General features: G+C 33.9%; 1 protein-coding gene across 1 annotated transcript in view; it reads right to left on the bottom strand.

Moving 5' to 3' along the window:
* The window catches only part of LOC128858937 (uncharacterized protein CG43867), a 124,707-nt gene extending 107,797 nt beyond the window's left edge, over window positions 1–16,910 (bottom strand). The window contains exon 1 of the mRNA XM_054095538.1: window positions 16,852–16,910. The gene's annotated coding sequence lies outside the window, so the exon portion shown is untranslated. The remainder of the gene's footprint in view (window positions 1–16,851) is intronic.
* Between the last annotated feature and the right edge of the window lie 3,035 nt (window positions 16,911–19,945).

Genomic DNA, 19,945 nt, shown 5'->3' with positions numbered 1-19,945 from the left:
TTCTTGAGAGACATGACCATCTCAGAAACAAAACCGTTCCCGAAAAACAAGTGAGAATAGAAATGAATCATTAAGAAAAAATTTGCGTAACTTTCGTCTCATTTCCAATCGTATAGGGTAGGCTCCAACATTTTTCCGATAAGCTTCAACTGATGAGGGTAGGCATCTCAGTATTTGCCTAACTTCGATTTCGATGGTGTGAGTGTTTAAAGTTTTGCCCATCAGGAATCGAGATTTCTCTTGTAAAAATCAGTTCGGCCTGCAAAGAGGCTCCTCACGTCAGCAACTAAACATAATTCATGTCTTATGATCCTGGAACACTTCTATGAACATTGCGGATTTCCAACTCATCCAATGAAGAAGAGAGAAGGCTGACGAATTAGTTGTATGCAGGAAGAGGAGTTACGTCAACTTTTACAACAGCTACAGATACATAGATGGGTGAAATGGTTAAAGTACCATTCTGATACTCTCCAAATAGCACTAAAGAGCCGTTTTGATACCAATATGAGACGTCCTACTGGCAGATATCTACAGCTACCCAACAACAACTAGAATGCTTTTGACTCGAATACACAATTCGCTCATAAGTACTTATCGCATATTTAACAGCTACTCAGAGTTCCTGAGTATTTAAGTAACATGCCTGTGGACTAGATTTTATCCACATGCTTTTTAGGAAACGATCTCCGTCAGATCTCAGTCAGAGCGTATGTCTTAAGACGCCTGCTAGCTTTACAGTGATCAAAGTTGTGTAGTTCTGTTATCAAAATTTCGTTGCTACGGCACTGCGCCTCATACTCAAGTAAGATTCGAGACTATTTAGTTTTCGAATTTGGCTCATTACACTGCGTTACAAAAAACGAACTTTTTTTCTGTCCTATGAACCTTCGGAAAGGGGAGAAAAAATAAAAATACACGTATATCGGCGATTTTCATGTACACGTCAGATTTTTTTTTTTATGTATAAAATATAGAGCTCGTAGTCCGCCTGTGTGAAAAACTTTTTCCGTGATCCAATCGCGCTGAATTTCTCGTGGAAATGTTTTTATTATGTAAAATTAAAAAAAAAAAAATCTTATCAATTCTCAGATTTCCTTGAATTTTTTTTTCTAAAAAAAAAATGTTTTTTCTAAATTTTCGGCATAACTTGAAGGGACTCCAAATTTTTAAACAACTTATTAACCTTTAATTTATTATTTCATACAACACACTCTGTGCCGCTTGTGTGTTTGTTCCAGTTCCGGAAGTTCCGATCATCTGACAGTTGCGCTACTAGGAGACGTATACTTTGACAATTGAACTTAAAACTTCTGTTGCGCGAAAACGTCTTTCTGTATATTTCATCTTACGAAAAATGCAGTGCTCGACTCGAAATAACTTTTGTTACGTTTATGGCTTATTCGCACCAAGTACAAATTTTAAAAATATTACGAAAACAGTGGTTAATTCGTTTCAGAAAATATTCAAGACTGCTTATGTTCCTTACTTGTGGTATACTCCGGAAGTCGTGTGCGACTATTGCCATAGAAATGTATGCAAGTTTACTGATGGAAGGTCAACAATAAAGTACTCTGTACCAACAATTTGGCTACCACGTACGGAGCACTGCAGTGAAATGTGCTACTTTTGCGTAACTTTTACTCAAATTAAAGGGTACCAATACTTTCGCCGCAACAAAATTCGCTACGCTAATGTAGAATCGGTTATTCCAGCGGTTCTGCACTCACCAGAAGAACGTATAGCGGCTTCAATGGAGATTTTTGATGATGTTCCCGAATTAAGGGATGGAGAATCAACAGTAGCACCAACAATGCTATCAACATTTCTTGCATCGAATGCGAAATGCGGGGAACCAGAAGTACCGGAATTTGTACCAACACCCAGTGAACTTGGGACTGCAATGCCGCATTTAGTAACGCAAGTCGACTTCAATGACTTTGTCGAGAAGGAAATTTGTCAAAGAGAACAGCCGAACTCTTTGCATCACGCTTTAAGCAGTGGAATATAGTGGCGGCTGATTTTAACTGTTGGTCTATTTGTCGCGATACTGACACAAATGCTTACAAACGCAAAAATAAGGAGCCTAAGTTTCTTTAAAAGCATTAAAATTTTTAAGGTAACAATTTTTAATTTTATATCTCTATTGTAATGCGGAGTGAAATACCTTTCTTTTGATACCCACATTGGGATATCTCATGCAATTTTTTTTTTAATTTCGAACAGGTGGCAACCCTGTGAAACATTGTCAGTGGCAACACCTAGGTGAAAAGTCTAGAAATGTGATACACTATTTGTGTGCCCAATTTCATTCAAATCCGTTAAGCTAATCCTGAGATCGTGTGGCTATACAGATATGCATACAAGAATTGCTCGTTTAAAGTTATAAAATACAAAAAAAAAAAAAATTGTGACGTGTACATGAAAATCGCCGATACACGTGTATTTTTATTTTTTATCCCCTTTCCGAAAAAGTATATTTGGTTCATAGGACAGGATGTGTGTAACGCGGTGTTATTAATGAAATCATTGTAGAATGTGGACGGTCTTACTGGAGTTCCTACTGCGAACTCCGAAACTTCGTTTCTTAAAGAAATGTAACAAATATAATTTATTCTCCACAGTTTACCCTGCAGCTAAATCCATTTTCCCGTTGAACTGGTGCCACCAGGCGGATTCTAATTTCCTTAGAGCCCCAATTGTGTGAGCTTATCCACCAAATACCTGATGCTATGACGTATCCAAGTGTAATCCGTGTCGGTTACCAATTAGAAAAGTTGCTACCGCTAGCGCTCAGTTAAGCGCGAAACTATACCAATTCCCGCCTAATGCCTTTCAACTCTTTGCTTCGTCTTGCAAAACTTGAGACACAAAGCATCAGCATTCGTTACATCATCAACTTGAGCAGCTGCTGTGACTACTAAAAAAGTTTATCGAGCAGCGAATTTTAGTGGAGTTCGCTGCTTTGAAATGTTGTAGTCGTTGAGAGTTTTAACGACTTCAGGCGCTTTTGAAAGTGACTAAAAAAGGCTGCCGGTTTCCAAAGACACTTAAGAACAAATCGACAATGCAAATGCATACAAAATAGTGAAATGTGCAAAGTGTGAGAAACTGAAAACTGTTTTCGTTTTAGCAATGCAGCGCTAATGCATGGGAAAGCGAAAACGAAATGCATTGGAAAAGTTGGCGAGCTAAGCTAAATCGATTTTGTGAAGAGGTAAGAGAAAGTTTGCCAGCGGCTTAGTTGATACTTTGTGGAGTGGAGGTGGTTCAGGGGTGGGTCAGTTTGAGAGTGGAAGAGGGAGGTTGGTGCAACTAAAAGAGTTGTAGGGAAGGACCCTTTAAAAGAATATTAAATATATGGACTTAAGTGATGGGATCGATGAGATTAGATGGGCTTTAGTAGCGGCGGTACTGGTTGATGATTTGATAACTTTAAAAGTATTGATGAAATAATATCTTTAATCAGTCACTATAAAATATCACTGGGGTATAGGAAAAAAAGAGATGCAACATTTTTATTCTCAGACAGCCAAAGCAATCGAAAATAAAATAAAATGAGTCTAAGTTAGATGAGCTGCTCTTCAGAAGGTATTCACTCGGTAGTCAAAGAGGCTCATTGCATTACAGAGCAAAAATATCGCTGGTCGTATCCCTACATGTTTTTAAGCTACACCGACTTTTTGGTAAATGCTATCAGTTCTATTAGCAAACTAGTGAGTTGTTCGAAGAAATGCTTCCCTAGAAACCTAAACAAGCTCCACCCACTAGTTTTTGAAGTTTTACAACGACAATAACCGATGGAGCTTGTGACTAATTTATAGGTAATTCGAAGTTCTCATGAATTAACGAGGTTTATTGGGAAAGCGGTGGTAATAACACATCACCGCCTCTCTAAACGCCAACCTTCATCCAATATCCTAGACTTCTTGTACTGAACTTGGTAGCACCTGTTTTTGCGAACGAGGCGTTGTCGACCGAGTCAAAGCGGTATAACCTTTCCATTAGCGAGGAAGGAGTTCCTCCGCCTTGCCAGTCTGGTGGCTAAGCTGTGGCCCCGGACCCAGGTGCAGATGCATAAGGCCAATCCTCTACTCATTTTTAATTTAGAGATTACGGAAACCGGAGGCTCTATGTTTCACCTAGGAACCAAGGGAATATATATATATATATATATTGTATAAGATGGATGGGCAAAATTCTCATATGGTGATGAGAGAACACTTGTTCCCTTTGGTTTCTTATCACACTTCTGAACGTAGATATGAAACATTTGGAACAGCTACTGACGAGCCTTTTGAATGAAAAATTTGGCAAGCTCAGACACGGTCTATGTCTCATTGAGTCAGGATTAGTGGCTCTGTCTGAAAAAATTGGAAGTAAATTTTTTTAGAAGAAATCGTGGTTTTAAAGAGCCATATGGAGTTTTAAAGTATAAACTCAAAAGTTCTTAGAGTTTTTGTAAGGGTTGCTACTTAAGTTCATAGATGTGGCAGTACCGGCGCGAATACGTGAAATCTGGCAATGCTATCGTAAGGTTTGATATTTTTAATGACAATCGTGCTCGGTACGTTTTTTCATATGAGCGATATTTGTGGTGTTCACAGGTAGTTGAAAAAAATATGGAGCTTAAGCGTAGGCATTTTAATGCGATGGCGTTTGAAATGGTCTAAGCCAGCAGCAGTGTGCCGAACAACTCTCTTCGACTATTGATGATGACACACTTTTTGCTTTTCCTAGTCCAATCGTTGGGATTCCGAGAACAATCACAATTCAGAGTTCAATCAGAGTCACTCTTCAGAATAAACTTATGAGTTTCGTGAAGGTCGTCTAAAGCTGATTGTTATGTCAGAGGAAGTCAATGTGAATGATGAATCGATAAAAATATTTTGTGCTATTACAAGAAGTACAACAGCAATGTAGACAGTTTTATTTTGGATGGTGCATCACCAGATGATACCAGAAGCTTACGAAAAAATAAGTGAAATCTTTCCGAGAAGAGAAACCTTTCTAAGACTCGAGGGTGCAAGCACACACATCAGAGCTCAAGTAAGCGCACTTTTGAGCGTCCAAAACATTTAATTGATAGGCCATTAGCCATGCAGACCTATATCTTTGAACCAATAATTTTTTCTCAGTTCTTTACGCCATAGTAATACGCTCCTGAAGCAGCAATTCAAGGGTTAAAATCACTTGAAGTTGGAGTTACTTCAGTAGAAGTGGAAAAAGTGTTTCGAAAATGGGTTTAAACGCATTGAAAGGTATGCATGGACTATATTTGAAAAATAATAAAGCCAGTTTCTTTTCACTTGTCTATCTCAAAACTTAAATAGCAACAAAGGTACTTCAACAAACAGCAGCGTGAACCTACTGGAGGTTGTTCAAAAAGTTTTGCGTTTCGATAAGAGAGGGTTACTACAGGTTGCTACCAGCCTAATTTTTTTTTACTTCGTTGCGTTAATTCATTCTTTGTTTACAAGCCATTTAGTAAGGTCGTGCCACAGTATTCTCTACAGTGGAAAAAATCAAGTTTCGTGCAATATTGGAATTTTTATTTTTGGAATGTTTAAAAGCAAAGGAAATTTATGAATGAATATGAATTTGTATTAGAAAGATGGATTGCTGAATTTAAACGTGGTCGTACAAGCCTTGAAGACGATGCATGTCAAGGACGTGGAAAAACAGCAACAACACCAGAAATCGTCGAGTGACTGAAAGAGATTTAGTAGAAGCCCTAGGCATTTCATCGGGCAGTGTGAGTAATATTTTGACTGAAGTATTCGGTAGTACCCCACGGCAGGTAATGGCAAAATGCAGGGTGTATTTCTGCCATAAAAAAGCTCCCCATAAAAAATATCTGCCTTTCGGAGACGGCTTAAAGCTGTAGGCTCCTCCAATTGTGGAACAACATCAAGGCGCACGCTCAAATAGGGTTTCAGAAAGATGTGTGCACCAGTGGACCATAAACACATTCGAATGCGACTTTCTCAGCAACAGCTGGAGCGTTTTCACAAGGCTAAGCTGGATTTTGTGCGTCGATTCATCACTATGGATGATACTTGCGTCCATCATCATGACCTCAAATCAAAACAAGGGGCTAAAGAGAGGTGTGAACCTGGCTTTTCGACTCCGAAACGAGTTCGTGTCCAGAAATCGGACAAGAAGGTGCTAGCAACAGTTTTGTTTTAGGATGCGAAAGGAATTTCGTTTGTGTGTAACTTGAAAACTGTAAGGCAATAAATTATTGTAACCTTTTACACCAGTTTGCAAAAGAAAAGAAATATTTTTCATCAGGACAATGCACAAATTCATCAGGACAAGAGAATTTTTAAATCCATAAATTGAAGTATGAATTGTTGTTGGAGCGTTCACGGTATTCACCGGATTTGACCCCTAGCGACGACTTTCAAGTGTTTGAAGATATAAAAAAATTCATGTGTGAAAAGTGTTTTTCATCAAATGATGAGGTAATAACAGCTGTGGAGACGTATTTTGCAGTCTTTCCATATTCTCTAAATATTTCTATTCTAAATATTTCAAATGCATAAGTTAGATAAGAGTTTTAGAATAATTTATCAAATAATTAAAAATCGACGAAATCTCTTTTTCAATTACTTTCCACAGGACATCTAAGTGCAGAGGCCATTTCAGTAATAATCGAATGCAAATAATTTCACGACTTTCAGAACAATTGAATAAATTCTATAGACAAAGATTGGCAGCGGTGAAGGACGTAAGAGAAAGTAAGAGAAATGAGACGCAAAAAATGCCAGCGAATTCAAAAACTTCACGATAGAAAATGTGAAGCAATGAAAATAAAGTAATACCAAAGTCTTAAAAACGAAAACTTCGGGCTATAAGAAAGTGGAGTGTAGCAGAAAAAGTAATAAAAAGAAAATGGCGGCTACTAGAATCTAAGTGAAAAAAATTAAAGGCAATAAAAGGAAAAAAAATTTCAAATTAAAAAGAATGAAATAGTCGGAGCCCATTACTAGCTAGAAAATGATATAATTAGAATGGAAAAATGCAGAGATTAAAAGTTGAGATTCCTGTCAGCTGTAAAGTAAAGAATGTCGAACAATAAAAAGCTACATTGAACGCAGGCAGGCGCGGTGTGCAATTAGGAAATGGCAAAAGACGTTGTACGATTGTGTCTGACAGATAATGAATACTCGCTCACAAAGTACATATAAGCAAAGTAGCAGCTATTGTGCACAAAATATTGAGAATGGGCATGACATGGAATTATACAAAAATAGTCGCTGTCTGTTTTCGATAAAAGTATTTAAACTTTATGTTACTTGCTTTTTTTGTCTTGTCTGGATAAAGAAATTGCAGTTCGGTAAAAATTTGAATTTAAATCATTTCAAAAACTAATTTAAAGACAAAATTAATTTGTGTCCTAAACAATCACACTTAGCGACAACTCACACAAACACAAAGAGTCTTTCTTATTCGTATACAAGTTACACCCACACCCGCTGCTGGTTGGCAGTGGTAGATCAAAGGCGCATCTCCCGCTGACTACCCTAAAAAGTATGCAAAAGTGTTCAGACAGTCAGTCAATCAACTGAATGGGTAACCAATTAGCACAGACAAAACAAAAAAAAAAAAAAACATTATTAATAAAGGGGAGTAATGCGAGAATTTCAGATTTGTGAAATTATTGCCAAAGCAACCTTTGAAATTTAAATCGTTCGTATGGCTACCCACAGAGATATACTTCGAGGCATTTCTATTTAATGAATATAGAGCTAAGAGTTTTTTATTAAATTTGTAAAGAGTATTGAGCTAAATAGACTGACAGAAGGTTTGGCGTGGGGAGCAGAAAAATTAATTTACGCTTATCCATCTTCAGGACAATAAATACCTAAACAATAAAGTGATTGAAAGTGTGGAATGTTGGCAGAAATGTGTGACCAAAAAGGATGAAATGAAGATCTAAGATCTATTTCCTCTTGGTGGTTGAATAACTGAGTTATGGGAATCTGATTGAATAATGAACTCAATAAATAAGTCAACAAGTGAGTAAATTAGAAATGTGATTGAAAAAAGTAAGTAATTTACATACTTTCTATTACTTTCTCAACACAGTGAGCTACAAAGTGAGTAAATAGGAGAAGTGAGTGAAAATGAAGTTTAAGTACCACTCCCTCTTGAAGAATTGAGTACTTGGAGTTTGTTTTTTACTACGACGAAAAGTGAGTGAAAATGAAGTTGAATACCCACTTCTCTAGGTGGCTCAAGAACTGAGTGGTTGGAATATGTTTTCTTTCCCACTCAACAGTCTAGAAGTGAGTAAACAAGAAATATGAGTGAAAAAAGTGAGTAATTTAGATATTTTTTAATTACTTACTCAACACAGTGAGCTATAAACTGAGTAGATAAGAGTGCTTGGAATCTGTTTTTTTTTACTGTTGAATATAGTTAGTAAAAAGGAGAAGTGAGTGAAATTTAAGTTTAAACTCCACTTCTTTTTGGTGATTCAAGAACTGAGCGCTTGGAATCTGTTTTTTTTACTACTCAATGAAGTGAGTAAATAGAAGAGGTGAAATTAGGTGCAAATTAAATTTAAGACGTGTTTCGTGATTTACGCTAAGATGAAAAAAGAGCTGTATCGTTCGGTATTCGCTTTTTGTTTTTGGATGGGAAAAAATGCGAGCGGATAAAAGCAAAGTTGGATGTTGTCTATGGCGCTATGACGCTTTGGCATCTATGACAACATTTAGATATTGGTTCAACGTGGGCGAACATCCATTTTTGATGAGGAGTGACCAGGACGCCCGGCAGACGTGGTTACCGAGAAAATCACTCAAAAAGTCCACAACATGATTAGCGAGATCGACCAATCAAAGTGCGTGAAGTAGCAGATGCCATAGGTGTGTCGAACGGAACGGCAATTAATAGTTCACATGATAAGTTGGTGATCAAAAAATTGTAGGACCGATGGGTGCCGCGATTGCTCACAAGCAGCAAAATGTAGATGCGGCTGTTAACTTCGAAGCAGTGTTTGGAGCAATTTAAGCGTTATCGCCTTTGATCAAACCTGGATTCATCATTACACATCAGAAACTAAGCAACAATCAAAACACTGCATTTCTCCCGGTGAATCTGCTCCAAAGAAGGCGAAGATAGTCCCATCGGCCGGAAAGGTCATGGTGACGATTTTTTAGGAAGCGAACGGCGTCATCTTCATGGATTTTTTAGAAAAAGGAAGAACGATTACTGGACAATGCTACGATGAGTTAGTAGATCGCTTTCACAAAAAATTGAAGGAGACACGACCGCTTTTGGCAAAAGAGAGGGTGCTGTTTCACTACAATAACACAACAGCACTTTCATCCAGAATTGTTGCCGCCAAACTGCATGAATTGGGTTATGAATTGCTGCCGCACTCCCCGATTTCACACGGTCTAGCTCCATGCGAATTTTTCTTGTTCGCTAAGATGAAGAAACTACTCACGGGAAAAAAATTCAGTTCAAGCGAGGAAGACATCGCCGAAACAGAGGCGTATTTTGGAGAGTTTGACAAATCCTTTTTGTTTTTGAGGGGTTAAAAATGGAAGCAGTGTATCTTTTTAAAAGGGGATTATGTTGAAAAAAAAAAAAAATTTTTTTTTGAAACAATGGTGTCTTCATTTCCAACACGGGCACTTATTGAACCTCCCTCGTCAGTCCCTCCATTTGTGGAAAAATATCAGGATGCTCTCCACAAATTTTAATGGTAATGCATAGCCGACATTCTATGAAAGCCTCAAGAGGTAACTGGGTAACTGAGGCATTAGATTTAGCATCAATAAAAAAAATTCTTTATTGCTTTTCACTTCACAATAAATTATTGTATTATACTTCTATTTTGAATCCGTCTTCACTGGACAATGATTTTTTGTTTAGTTTGAAGAGTCTTAACTCCGACTTAATCTATAATAGGGTTGCAATATTTGATTTTTGAAGATTTACGTAACCATTTGGAGGGTTTTTGTTCTTAAATTCGGTATTTTTGAGCGAATTTAAAGACAACAAATTTAAATTCTCCCTGCAAAGGTTCAATAATCTTGCATTCAGTTCGCATAACTTTTGAAGCATTTAGCTAAGGTCTCAAGGGAGTCTTTCAGTTTATTTCAAACTGACTGAGATTAGCACTCAAAGTGAGTGAGAGAGCGTGTGAGTGTGCTATGCACATGACGAGCGTGTGATGTGAGTAAAAATGATGAATGAATGAACTCATTTCCGCCTGTGCGTATGGTGGATTTGCTGCCATAAACTGTAAAATGCTTTGAGCAATAAGGGATTATGCCTTTGTTTATTCCCTTGTGGCGACAAGAGTATTTGCTTTTAATTCTTAAATACTTTAATGAATGCAATAAGGTAAATTCAATTTGTTGCACAACAGGCAGCCATTCCCACACGCAGTGACTGAGCATGCAGATAGCGACATGTATGCCGAGAGAGAGGCGAAGTTCCAGCAAGTGAGTGCAAGTAGATAAGGTAAGGAAGACTAGCTGAAGAGAAGTTCGCTAACGGGTAGGTACCTACCTATCTAAAGGGTCACAAGGTGAATGGCGAAATGTGCGGAGAGTGAGGAAGGGGTGCGTTATCGCTATGAACATCGAGTGAGTCTCCGATTCTGAGAAAAACGGGGGCAGCAGCATATGATAAACGAAGGGCACCAAAATGATAAGTGAATGACCGTGGGCCGCTTTGTCTGGACATTCCCAGCCACACATCTACAAGCACTCACACACATTCATACATGCATATGCTAAAAACAAACACCACACAAACATTTACTCATACAAAGTTGCATGGTTTAAAGCATAGTTCGCACGAAAGCGCACGAGTCACGAGATGCTTGCTGCTATTGCTGTGGTGGTGGAAGTTGCACAAGTAAGCGGTGTTTGTTTGCATAATGAAAAATACCCTGGGGACGTGTTAATGCAGGAGCATTGTTGCTACTATACTCCGTCTACAGTTTCCCACACACCCATACTGCAACTTCACACACAAACGCACACTCGCACACCCAGATAGTGGTTTCAGCATCAATGGCTAAGCGAAAGCTGTGTGGCTGAGTATAGCCAAGGTTGAATGGGAATAGCTTGCGCTTGGTTTGCAATGTTGAGGGCTGAGCTGTGGTAGGCGGGGTGCATTCCTAGGCAGGGATGCTGACGACGTTACAAGGTTACTATATATTACCGTAGTAGCCTGCAACAATAACAACAGCACAAATAAACTTCCATAAATCCCTGAATGTTATGCAGCAACACAACCGCAACGCCGGTAATGCCCGCACCACTTTCATACCTTCCCATCGCAGGCTGCGCTTTCAGAGGACTTTCATAAGACCTTCACATGGCGCAAGGCACACGAATACACACACCCATACACCCATACACCTTCATAACATAGTCACTTTGCATTTAATGCGTATTTCCGGTTTGCTACAGTTGCTACCACAACCACGTCCCTTAAGAGTAAGCAGCGAGAGGTGGAGTGCAGGTGTGTGGTGGAGGGGTGCTCAGCTTCGCAAAATACAAAATGCAAAATGCTTTTGTTGTAATTATTTTTTGTTGCTGCGCGTTGTTATTCTCAATACAAAATTAAGCTGCGAGGGTGCGAGCGGGAGTAGAAGCGGAGTGAGAGAGAGCAGCGAAAGCGGAAGTATAAAAAAGCAGCACTGACTGTGCGGTTGTTTGTCAGCTATAGCTCTTATGTCATTGTTGCGTTGCTGTGCTGCTAGTATTTTAGTTGTTGTTTTTGTTATTTCTAGCTGTTGCTTATTTGCTGCATGCCATGTGGTCGATGGCAATGCTTCCGTCGAAATACGAAGTTATTACTTGCATTTCTCGGGCGCTTTGTGGACGGAAAATGGTTGTGGTGGGGAGAATAGCTGACGCCGTTGAGGGAGCTGATAATTATCGCAACTTCATCATTATTAAATATTGTGATATAAAGTTGCCGGTGGTACTAAAGCCCGCGAGAAGCTGATGGTGAGCATTGAAGTGAAATTTGCTATGAATAATCGGTGAAAGGATATAAGAAAATGAGACTTTAAAGAAGTGTAATTGAAAGTTGGAAATTTGAAGGAAAAAGTTTAAGTATCATAAAATATTTTAGGAAGGATAGAAATATATTTTCTTAATATAACATTTTTTAAAATATTTCATATATATTTTTTTAACAAAAATTTCAAGATTTTTTCCCCTACATTAAATTTTCAAAATTTATATTCGATGGATGAAAAAAATTTTATTTAACAAAAAAGTTACTAAGGAGAAAGGAAAATGTATACTGAATTATTAATGCTTTTGACGTAAATTATAATTTTTAAGACTCAGTTATGATGATGAAGATTAATTGCTATCGAGCCGATCATTGAGCGCATAGTGCCAGCTTAAAATTTAGAGATTATAATAAACACATTTTTCTAATTTTATTTTAATTCATTTATTTACAATATTTAAAAATTTATTAATACAGAAAGATCATGAACTGAACTTTTATAGCACATCAAAGACAATAAGTGACCAAACACAATATTTGAAAAATTGTAATCAAAAAAACTAACTCGACGAATATCCAAAATCGCTTCCTCCTTCAAGACGAAATTTTTAAATGTAAATTTTTTTATTTTATTACAAAAAAAAAAATTTAACTGAATTGTAGGGAAAAGAAAAATAAAAATAGGTGAATTTAATGACTTTTTTGAAATTTTCAAAATTTCAAACATTTTAGAAAAAAGTTTAAGTATTAAAAAAAAATTGATGGACGGATAGAAATATATTTTTTTAATATACATTTTTTGTTAATGTCAAATGTCAAAAATGCCAAGATTTTTTTTTTTTTTAATTTTCAATTTTGAAAAATTTGTATTTCAAAAATTAAATTAACCAATTTTGCTTGGTTTATTGCCTTTTATTTTTAAATTCGAAGTAATACCCCAAAATGATTTTCTACTCTCTAGAAGTATGAAAATATGAATGTCTTGAAAATTTAAAATTGCATAAAAAAATTTTTTTAAGAGAATTTTCAATATATGTTTTAATTAATTTTTTGAAATATTTGTTTTGTAAACCCGAAATCTTTTTAAAGACAGAAAGTATGAAAACACGAGTATCTTGAAACTGTAAAAATGCATTAAAAAAAATTCATCAGAAAAATATTCAATATATTTTTTTATCAAATTCTATGAAATAGTTCTTTAGTACAATTTTTTTTGAGCTTTTATTTTTTTTTATGCTTAACATTTTATATGTTTTGTGTAAAAAAATTTTTACTTATTTTTTGTAAAAAACTGACGTATCTAAAGTCCAAAAACATAGATTTTCTTCAAAATGTGATTGTGAAATTTTGGAAAATGATAAATTTTTTAGAAATTGGCTTAAATTTGGCGAATCATGTTTTAATACAATTAAAATTAATCCAAAACAAATTAGTTAAAAACCCGAAATGTGGCCGTTTTGGAGGTAATGTTTTTTTAATGTTTTAAAATAATTTTTTTAACACCCTATTTTATTAAAAAGTTGAACTGAGAAATCCAAAACCTTACGCTTTCTTCAAGGCATAATTCTGAATTTTACAATTTTTGAAAACTATACTTTTTTATTTAATCTGTGAACAAATTTTTTCAATCAAATTTTTTTATAAACTTAAACTAATTTTTCTAAAAATTAAAGATAAAACTAAGAATTAAAAAAAATTTTAGTTGAGAGATAAGAATAAGACTTTAAAAAATTCTAAATTTTTAGTGCAATACTTATTTTTCAAATTTTAAGCTATTTATCTAAAACGTGAAACTGAAAACTCCAAAAAGTTATGCTTTCTTCAAGATGAGATTGTGAATTTTTGGTAAATTGTAAATTTTTTACTTCATGCTTGATAAAAAAAAATTGACAATTCAAAAATTTGAAATTTGAAATATGAAAAAAAATTATTTTTACAAAGTTTAACACATTTTTCTAAAACTTAATATTAAGAAATCGAAAATAGTTTCATTTTAAGAAAAAACGGACATTTAAACAAATTCAAAATTTTTAACGCAATGTTAGTTTTGCAAGTTTTAAGCTATTTTTCAAAAGTTTTAAGCTGAACTAATCTAAAAGTTACTTTTATTTAATGTTTGAGCAAATTTTTTTAATCCAGTTTCTTACAAAATTTAACACATTTTTCTGACTTGATTAACGTGATTGGCTTCTCCCTATTTACGCGAGCTCCATATATAGGGGCTACATACCCAGATCTTGGAGGGCTGTGAAAGTTACTTTCATACCCAAATCAGGTAAGATCTCACATGTATTCCCTAAGGATGGTCTGAACCAATCAGTCTCTCTTCGTTCCTACTGAAAACCCTGGAGAGGCTGATTGATCTGCACATAAGAAGTGAAATTCCTCGGGGGCGTTTATCTTACTGTAAAGGCAGATCGGTAGAGTCTGCTTTGCATACAATTGTTAAGGACATCGAGGTGTCCCTCCATCAGAAGGAGTTCACTGTAGGTGCCTTCCTCGACATTGAGGGGGCTTTTAACAACGCCCTCCCAGAGGCAATCACCAGGTCTCTCGGTAAACTAGGAGTCGGAACTGAACTTATTAGGCTTATCCACATGATGCTTATCGATAAAACGGTCAAGCGACAATTAGGGCCTGGGCTCGTTGTTTGTGCGTTCGAGATTGGTCGGGGAATGTCTGGCTTCTCTCTCGATTGCATCCGATTACTTCGACATCAGGCTCATTTGGGTTCCCGGTCACAGCGGTATAGAGGGAAACTGCTGGACTGATGAGCTGGCTAGACAGGGAACTTTGGAGACGGTTTCGTCGCGAAATGAGAGGATTGGAGTTCCCCTAAGAACCTGTGGTCTACTCCTGGAAAGATGGACCTCCAGTCAACTCAGCGAGCGCTGGCTTAGTGCGCAAACGTACAAGGTCGCGAAATCCTTCTGGGCACGAGTAGATCGAGGACGCTCGAGGGAACTCCTAAGGCTAACAAATCGCCAGCTCTCGAATTTGATGAGTATCCTTACCGGACATTCTCGTTAGGTGTTTATGCGGTGCAACTTGGGATTGCCTCAAGTCCGTTCTGCAGAAGCTAACTTGAGGACGATGTGGAATCCTCTCAGCACCTTCTTCTCAGCTGCCCTGCTCTCGTCTGGCAAATTTTTATACATCTGGGCTCTCATTTTTTCGCTACGCCTGCGGATATAGCGGGTCTAAATTTGGTGAAGTTCATCAGTAGCTTGTTACGGCTAATTACGAACGTATATGAGCCACCGTCGGAGTCGTCGTAAAATGCATGGTCATCATCGTCTCTAATCACAAGGCTCCTTCTTCCTTCCCATCTCCTTTCTCCTCTACCCTGTATGGCATCAAAACGGACGAATTTTTGAATATTTGTCCAAGTGTGTCCTAAGCTAGAAATTAATACTAATCGAATCTCTTCAAGATAAAGATGTGAATTTTTTGAGAATTAAAAAAATCGAAGCTGAAAAGTCTAAAATCTTATTCTTTTATTACAATGAAGACGTGAATTTTTGTAAATCGTAAACTCTTATGTAAAGTTTGAAAATGATTTCTCACGAAATGGTAAAATTTGTAAAACCCTACTCCCTAAATAAAAAACAATCGCAAAAAACTTTATTTCAAAAAAGCAAATAGAAAACGAAAAACATTTATTCAAAACAAGAAAAAAAAAAAATTATTCCATATTTCATATTTCTTAGATTTTTTTCACAATTTCACTTTCCGTGGTTTTTTATAAATATTGTACACGAAGAGGAGTTATTTGCTAAGGAGAAAATATTTACATATTTTATTAAATTCAACAAATAAAATATTTTAATTAGTTATTTTAAATTTAAAACATATTTCTTGTACTTATTTTTATTTTTATTTTTATTTTTATTTTTATTTTTAATTTATTTGTGTTTATAAATGAAATATCCTACAAACTCAATTCAACGAAGGATGCCGTCGGCTGAATTAAAAAATTAAACAAATTAAAATTTCGAAATTTTGTACAATTTTTATTTAAAAAAATAGAAACTGCCAAAATCAAAAATATTTAAAATTTTTTAAAACTTTAACATTTCAATTTCAAGCTTCTTAATTAAAATATAATAAAAAAAATTGTTCAAGCACATGCTTTGTCCTAAAAATGCTTCATAACTTTCCTTGTATTCTCTCTTCCCTTCAGTCACCCAAATTACTTGGATTACTCTAAGACTTCAAGTGTTTACTAATGACGAAGTACAAATCCTAAGCACTCATTCAGGCACGTGGCCGTACACATTTTTTTTGCCACCACCCACTGGGTGAAAATGAAATGGGTATTAAAAGATGTACAAATTTATGTAAAATTCGGCAAATACTCGAATTGATTTATTTCTTTGTGGTTTTGTCGTTGATGTTTTGAAACTTTGCGCATCCAACTACAAGACATGAGAAATTCACCCTAAAAGTAAGCTGGCAGCATGTTTTGATGTTGTTGCATTAGCCGGATCTCCGCAAAGTGGTTTCATGTAGACTTACATGTAGCGAAGCATACTTTTGGTCTAAGCTTCAAAAATGGGTGGTTGAATTTTAGACAGTGAATATTTGCAGAAAGAAAAACAGCAGTTCTTTAAGCTACTGTAAGACATTTCGAAATTGAAAAATTATTGTAATATTTCTTTTAAATCTAATATTCCTCTTAATAGCCTTAACAAATGAATCGTGTACTCATTTTTTATATAAATTTTTGTTGTAATTTTAAAAAATGTTCCATAACCGCCTCCATTTCGTTATTTCAATCATTTCGTCGCCCTCCTTTTAAGTTACATTACATCATTTTAGTTGCTGCTAAACGCATTTTTCACTTACCTTATCTTCCGCCTCCTCGGCACGTTCTTCCGCCTCGATGACGCGCTGCTCCAACTCGGATAACTGCAAATATAATAAAAATCGTAGAGGTGGGTTAGAAAAGTTTCCATAATAAAAGTCAAATGATGTGGAATTAGATAAGTGGCATTTGATATTTTCTGCCTTCGCAGCCGCCATACATAGCCGCCATAAGGGTAGATTGTTGGGTTGCGCGCCAATGTGTGTGTACCTAATAAAATGCTGTTGAAAGGTATGCAATAAAAAATGCGAAAAGCGGTTCACCTATGAGTGAATTTATGAGGAATGTTCTCTGGTATTTTATGTAGTTAATTTAATGATTTTCTGACCGAGCTCGTTGATAAATCATAAGAGGCTTAATTTTGGGGATAGCATCGGAGAGCATTTGAATAAAAAATTATTTCGAAACTTAGAAATGTGAACTCAACTGAGAAGAGAAAAAAATTAAAAAAAAAAAAATTAAAATTAAAAATTAAAAAAAAAATAATTAAAACTTAAAGTTAAAAATTTAAATTCAATATTTTTTTTAATTATTTAATTAAATTAAAATTTAAAATTGAAATTTAAAATTTTTTTTCCATATAAAAATATTTTTTATTAATCGTTTTACTAACTTTATCTAAAAATAGGTGTTTTATGAATAATCCTTAAAATTTAAAATATATTTTGCTTTCGAAAACTTAGTAAAAATTTGAAACTAATTAAAATTTTCCAAAAAAGTGGAAAATAAAAAATAATTCTTTTCTACTTAAAGTTAAAAAAAATGTTAGAACATTCTATACAAAAATTTTAAAATTAAATGATTTATAAAACATTATGAAAATATTAAATTGTTGCCCAAAAAAAAATATATTGATGGTAATTTATACTTCAAAAAACAAGGGAAATAAGTACAAATTAAAATTAAATAAAAATTTTCAAAAAAGAAAAAAAAAGTTATCATCTGACTACTACTTTTTTAAATTTGAAATATTTGTTTTTAATTTATGTAAAACTATTTTTTTTATTTATTTTTAATCTTTAAAATTTTAAATGCAATTCGCTTTAAAAAAATTAGCAAAAATTTAAAATTCCAAGAAAAAAATATCATAATAGAAACTTGTGCTTTAAATACTTCTATAGTAGGGAATTAGTAAAAATTTAAAAGTACATAATTAAAATTTTCAAAAAAAAACTTTTTAATTTAAAACTCTAATTAAAGTTAGTAAATAAATTTAAAAACGGTGGAGAGAAAAACTTTGAAATTACTTGCTTTATAAAACATTATGAATATAGAAAATTTTCAAAAAAGAAATAATAATATTTAGTAATTTTACATTAAAAACTTTTGCATGAGAGAAATCAGTAAACATATTAAATTAATTAAAATTAAAAAAAAAGAGAAAATTATGTTATCATAACTACATTTTTTTTTATTTAAAAATAATTTTTTATTTACTTTTTTATTAATTTAAATTAAAAATAAGTTTTTTTTTCATTTTTAATTTAAAACATTTCGTTTTATTTCGCAAGGTCCCAGGGAGGAACAAAGGGCCTTTGCTATAATTTGCAGATAATACCTTTTTATAGGGAATTTAGCGAGTGCAACAACCACTGAGAGGACATTCCGCAATTTCTTGTGGACAAATGAGAAAGTGTCCTGCTTAAAATATGAATTTAATTTCCGTGAAGGGAAGTATGAAATTTCCTACAGCGCTGGCAAGGAATTCCTATAGAACGAGCAGAGTTGTTGCTCACGACCGATAGATGGCGCCGCAAAGCAGGTTCAGATTTTTATGGGAAAATTTATTATGGGATATTTTATAATGGGAAATTATAAAGGTCGTAAATTGGGAATTTAAGAGTGACCGGAATTTTTAAGCGGCACAAGAAAAGGTAGGGTGCAGAATCTCTTTATTTAAATAATAGCAATAATTGAAGTGTGTAAAGCATACTTCAAGGATGATATCTGGTTTGTATTTAAAAATTTGTACTTTAAGCTGTATGAGAACTATTGATCTCATAAGATTATGATAAAAAAATTCATTCCAACAATATTTCTGTTTTGATTTATTATTTTAAGTTCTTAAGCTCTTAAAAAACACCCCATACGTTTCAGCTTTGCCTGTTTTGGATTGATGATGCTGAAGAATATTTCATATACATATATTTCCCTATAACTAATATATATACGCATGTTTTTCTTATAAGAGGCGGTAAAATTCTTTAAAAAAATTTAAAAATTAAAAAAAAAAAAATTAAAAAACTAAAAAAAGTTTAGTCAAAGTCTCAACCTTATTTTATTTAAAATATTATTTTTGTCATATTGTAGTTTTGCTCTCATTATTTTGTTGTTTTTTACTTTGCATCTTAATTTCAAAATATATTTTTTTATTATTTTTTGAAATATTTAGTATTTTCTATTTTTTTTATTTTTCCTTTTTATATAATATTTGCTTTTATTTTTTATATGTTTTTATCGTATTTTTTAAATATTTTTTTAATATTACTTTGTAAATTTTATTCACCCCATTTTGTAGTTTTTATTCGATATTTTGTTGTTTTTTAATTTACATTTTAATATCAAAAAATACATATATTTTTGAAATACTTCATATTTTATATTTTATATTTTCTAAATTTAACTTTTTTCTTTCATATTTGCTTTTTTTTATATATTGTATATTTATAGTATTTTTTAGTACTAATTTGCAAACTTTTCCCCCCAAATTTGCTAGTTTCTTGGTTATAACTTTCCGATTTTCATAAATAATCAATTTTTACAATATTTTATTTTTTTTTTTAAATAATTCTTTTAAACATTAATAATAAATTAATATAATACGCAATTATAGAATTATTCGAATATTTTTTAGTATTAATTTTCCTTTGTTTTTTTTAACTTTTCCCCTTAATTTTGTAGTTTTTTGGTTATAACTTTGCGATTTGTTTCATTTTATTTTGCTAAAATAAATAAAATTTTTTAAATATTTGCAAATTTCTTGAAAATCAAATTTTTAAACGAGAACTTTATTTATTTAAAATTTGTTGTTTTATTATTAATTTTTAAAAATTAATTTTGAGTTTTACTTAAATT

Source organism: Anastrepha ludens, chromosome 3 (assembly GCF_028408465.1).
Source record: "Anastrepha ludens isolate Willacy chromosome 3, idAnaLude1.1, whole genome shotgun sequence".
Classification (NCBI taxonomy): Eukaryota; Metazoa; Arthropoda; class Insecta; order Diptera; family Tephritidae; genus Anastrepha; species Anastrepha ludens.
The sequence above is the reverse complement of the archived record's forward strand: the minus strand, read 5'-3'. Positions and strand labels throughout refer to the sequence as shown.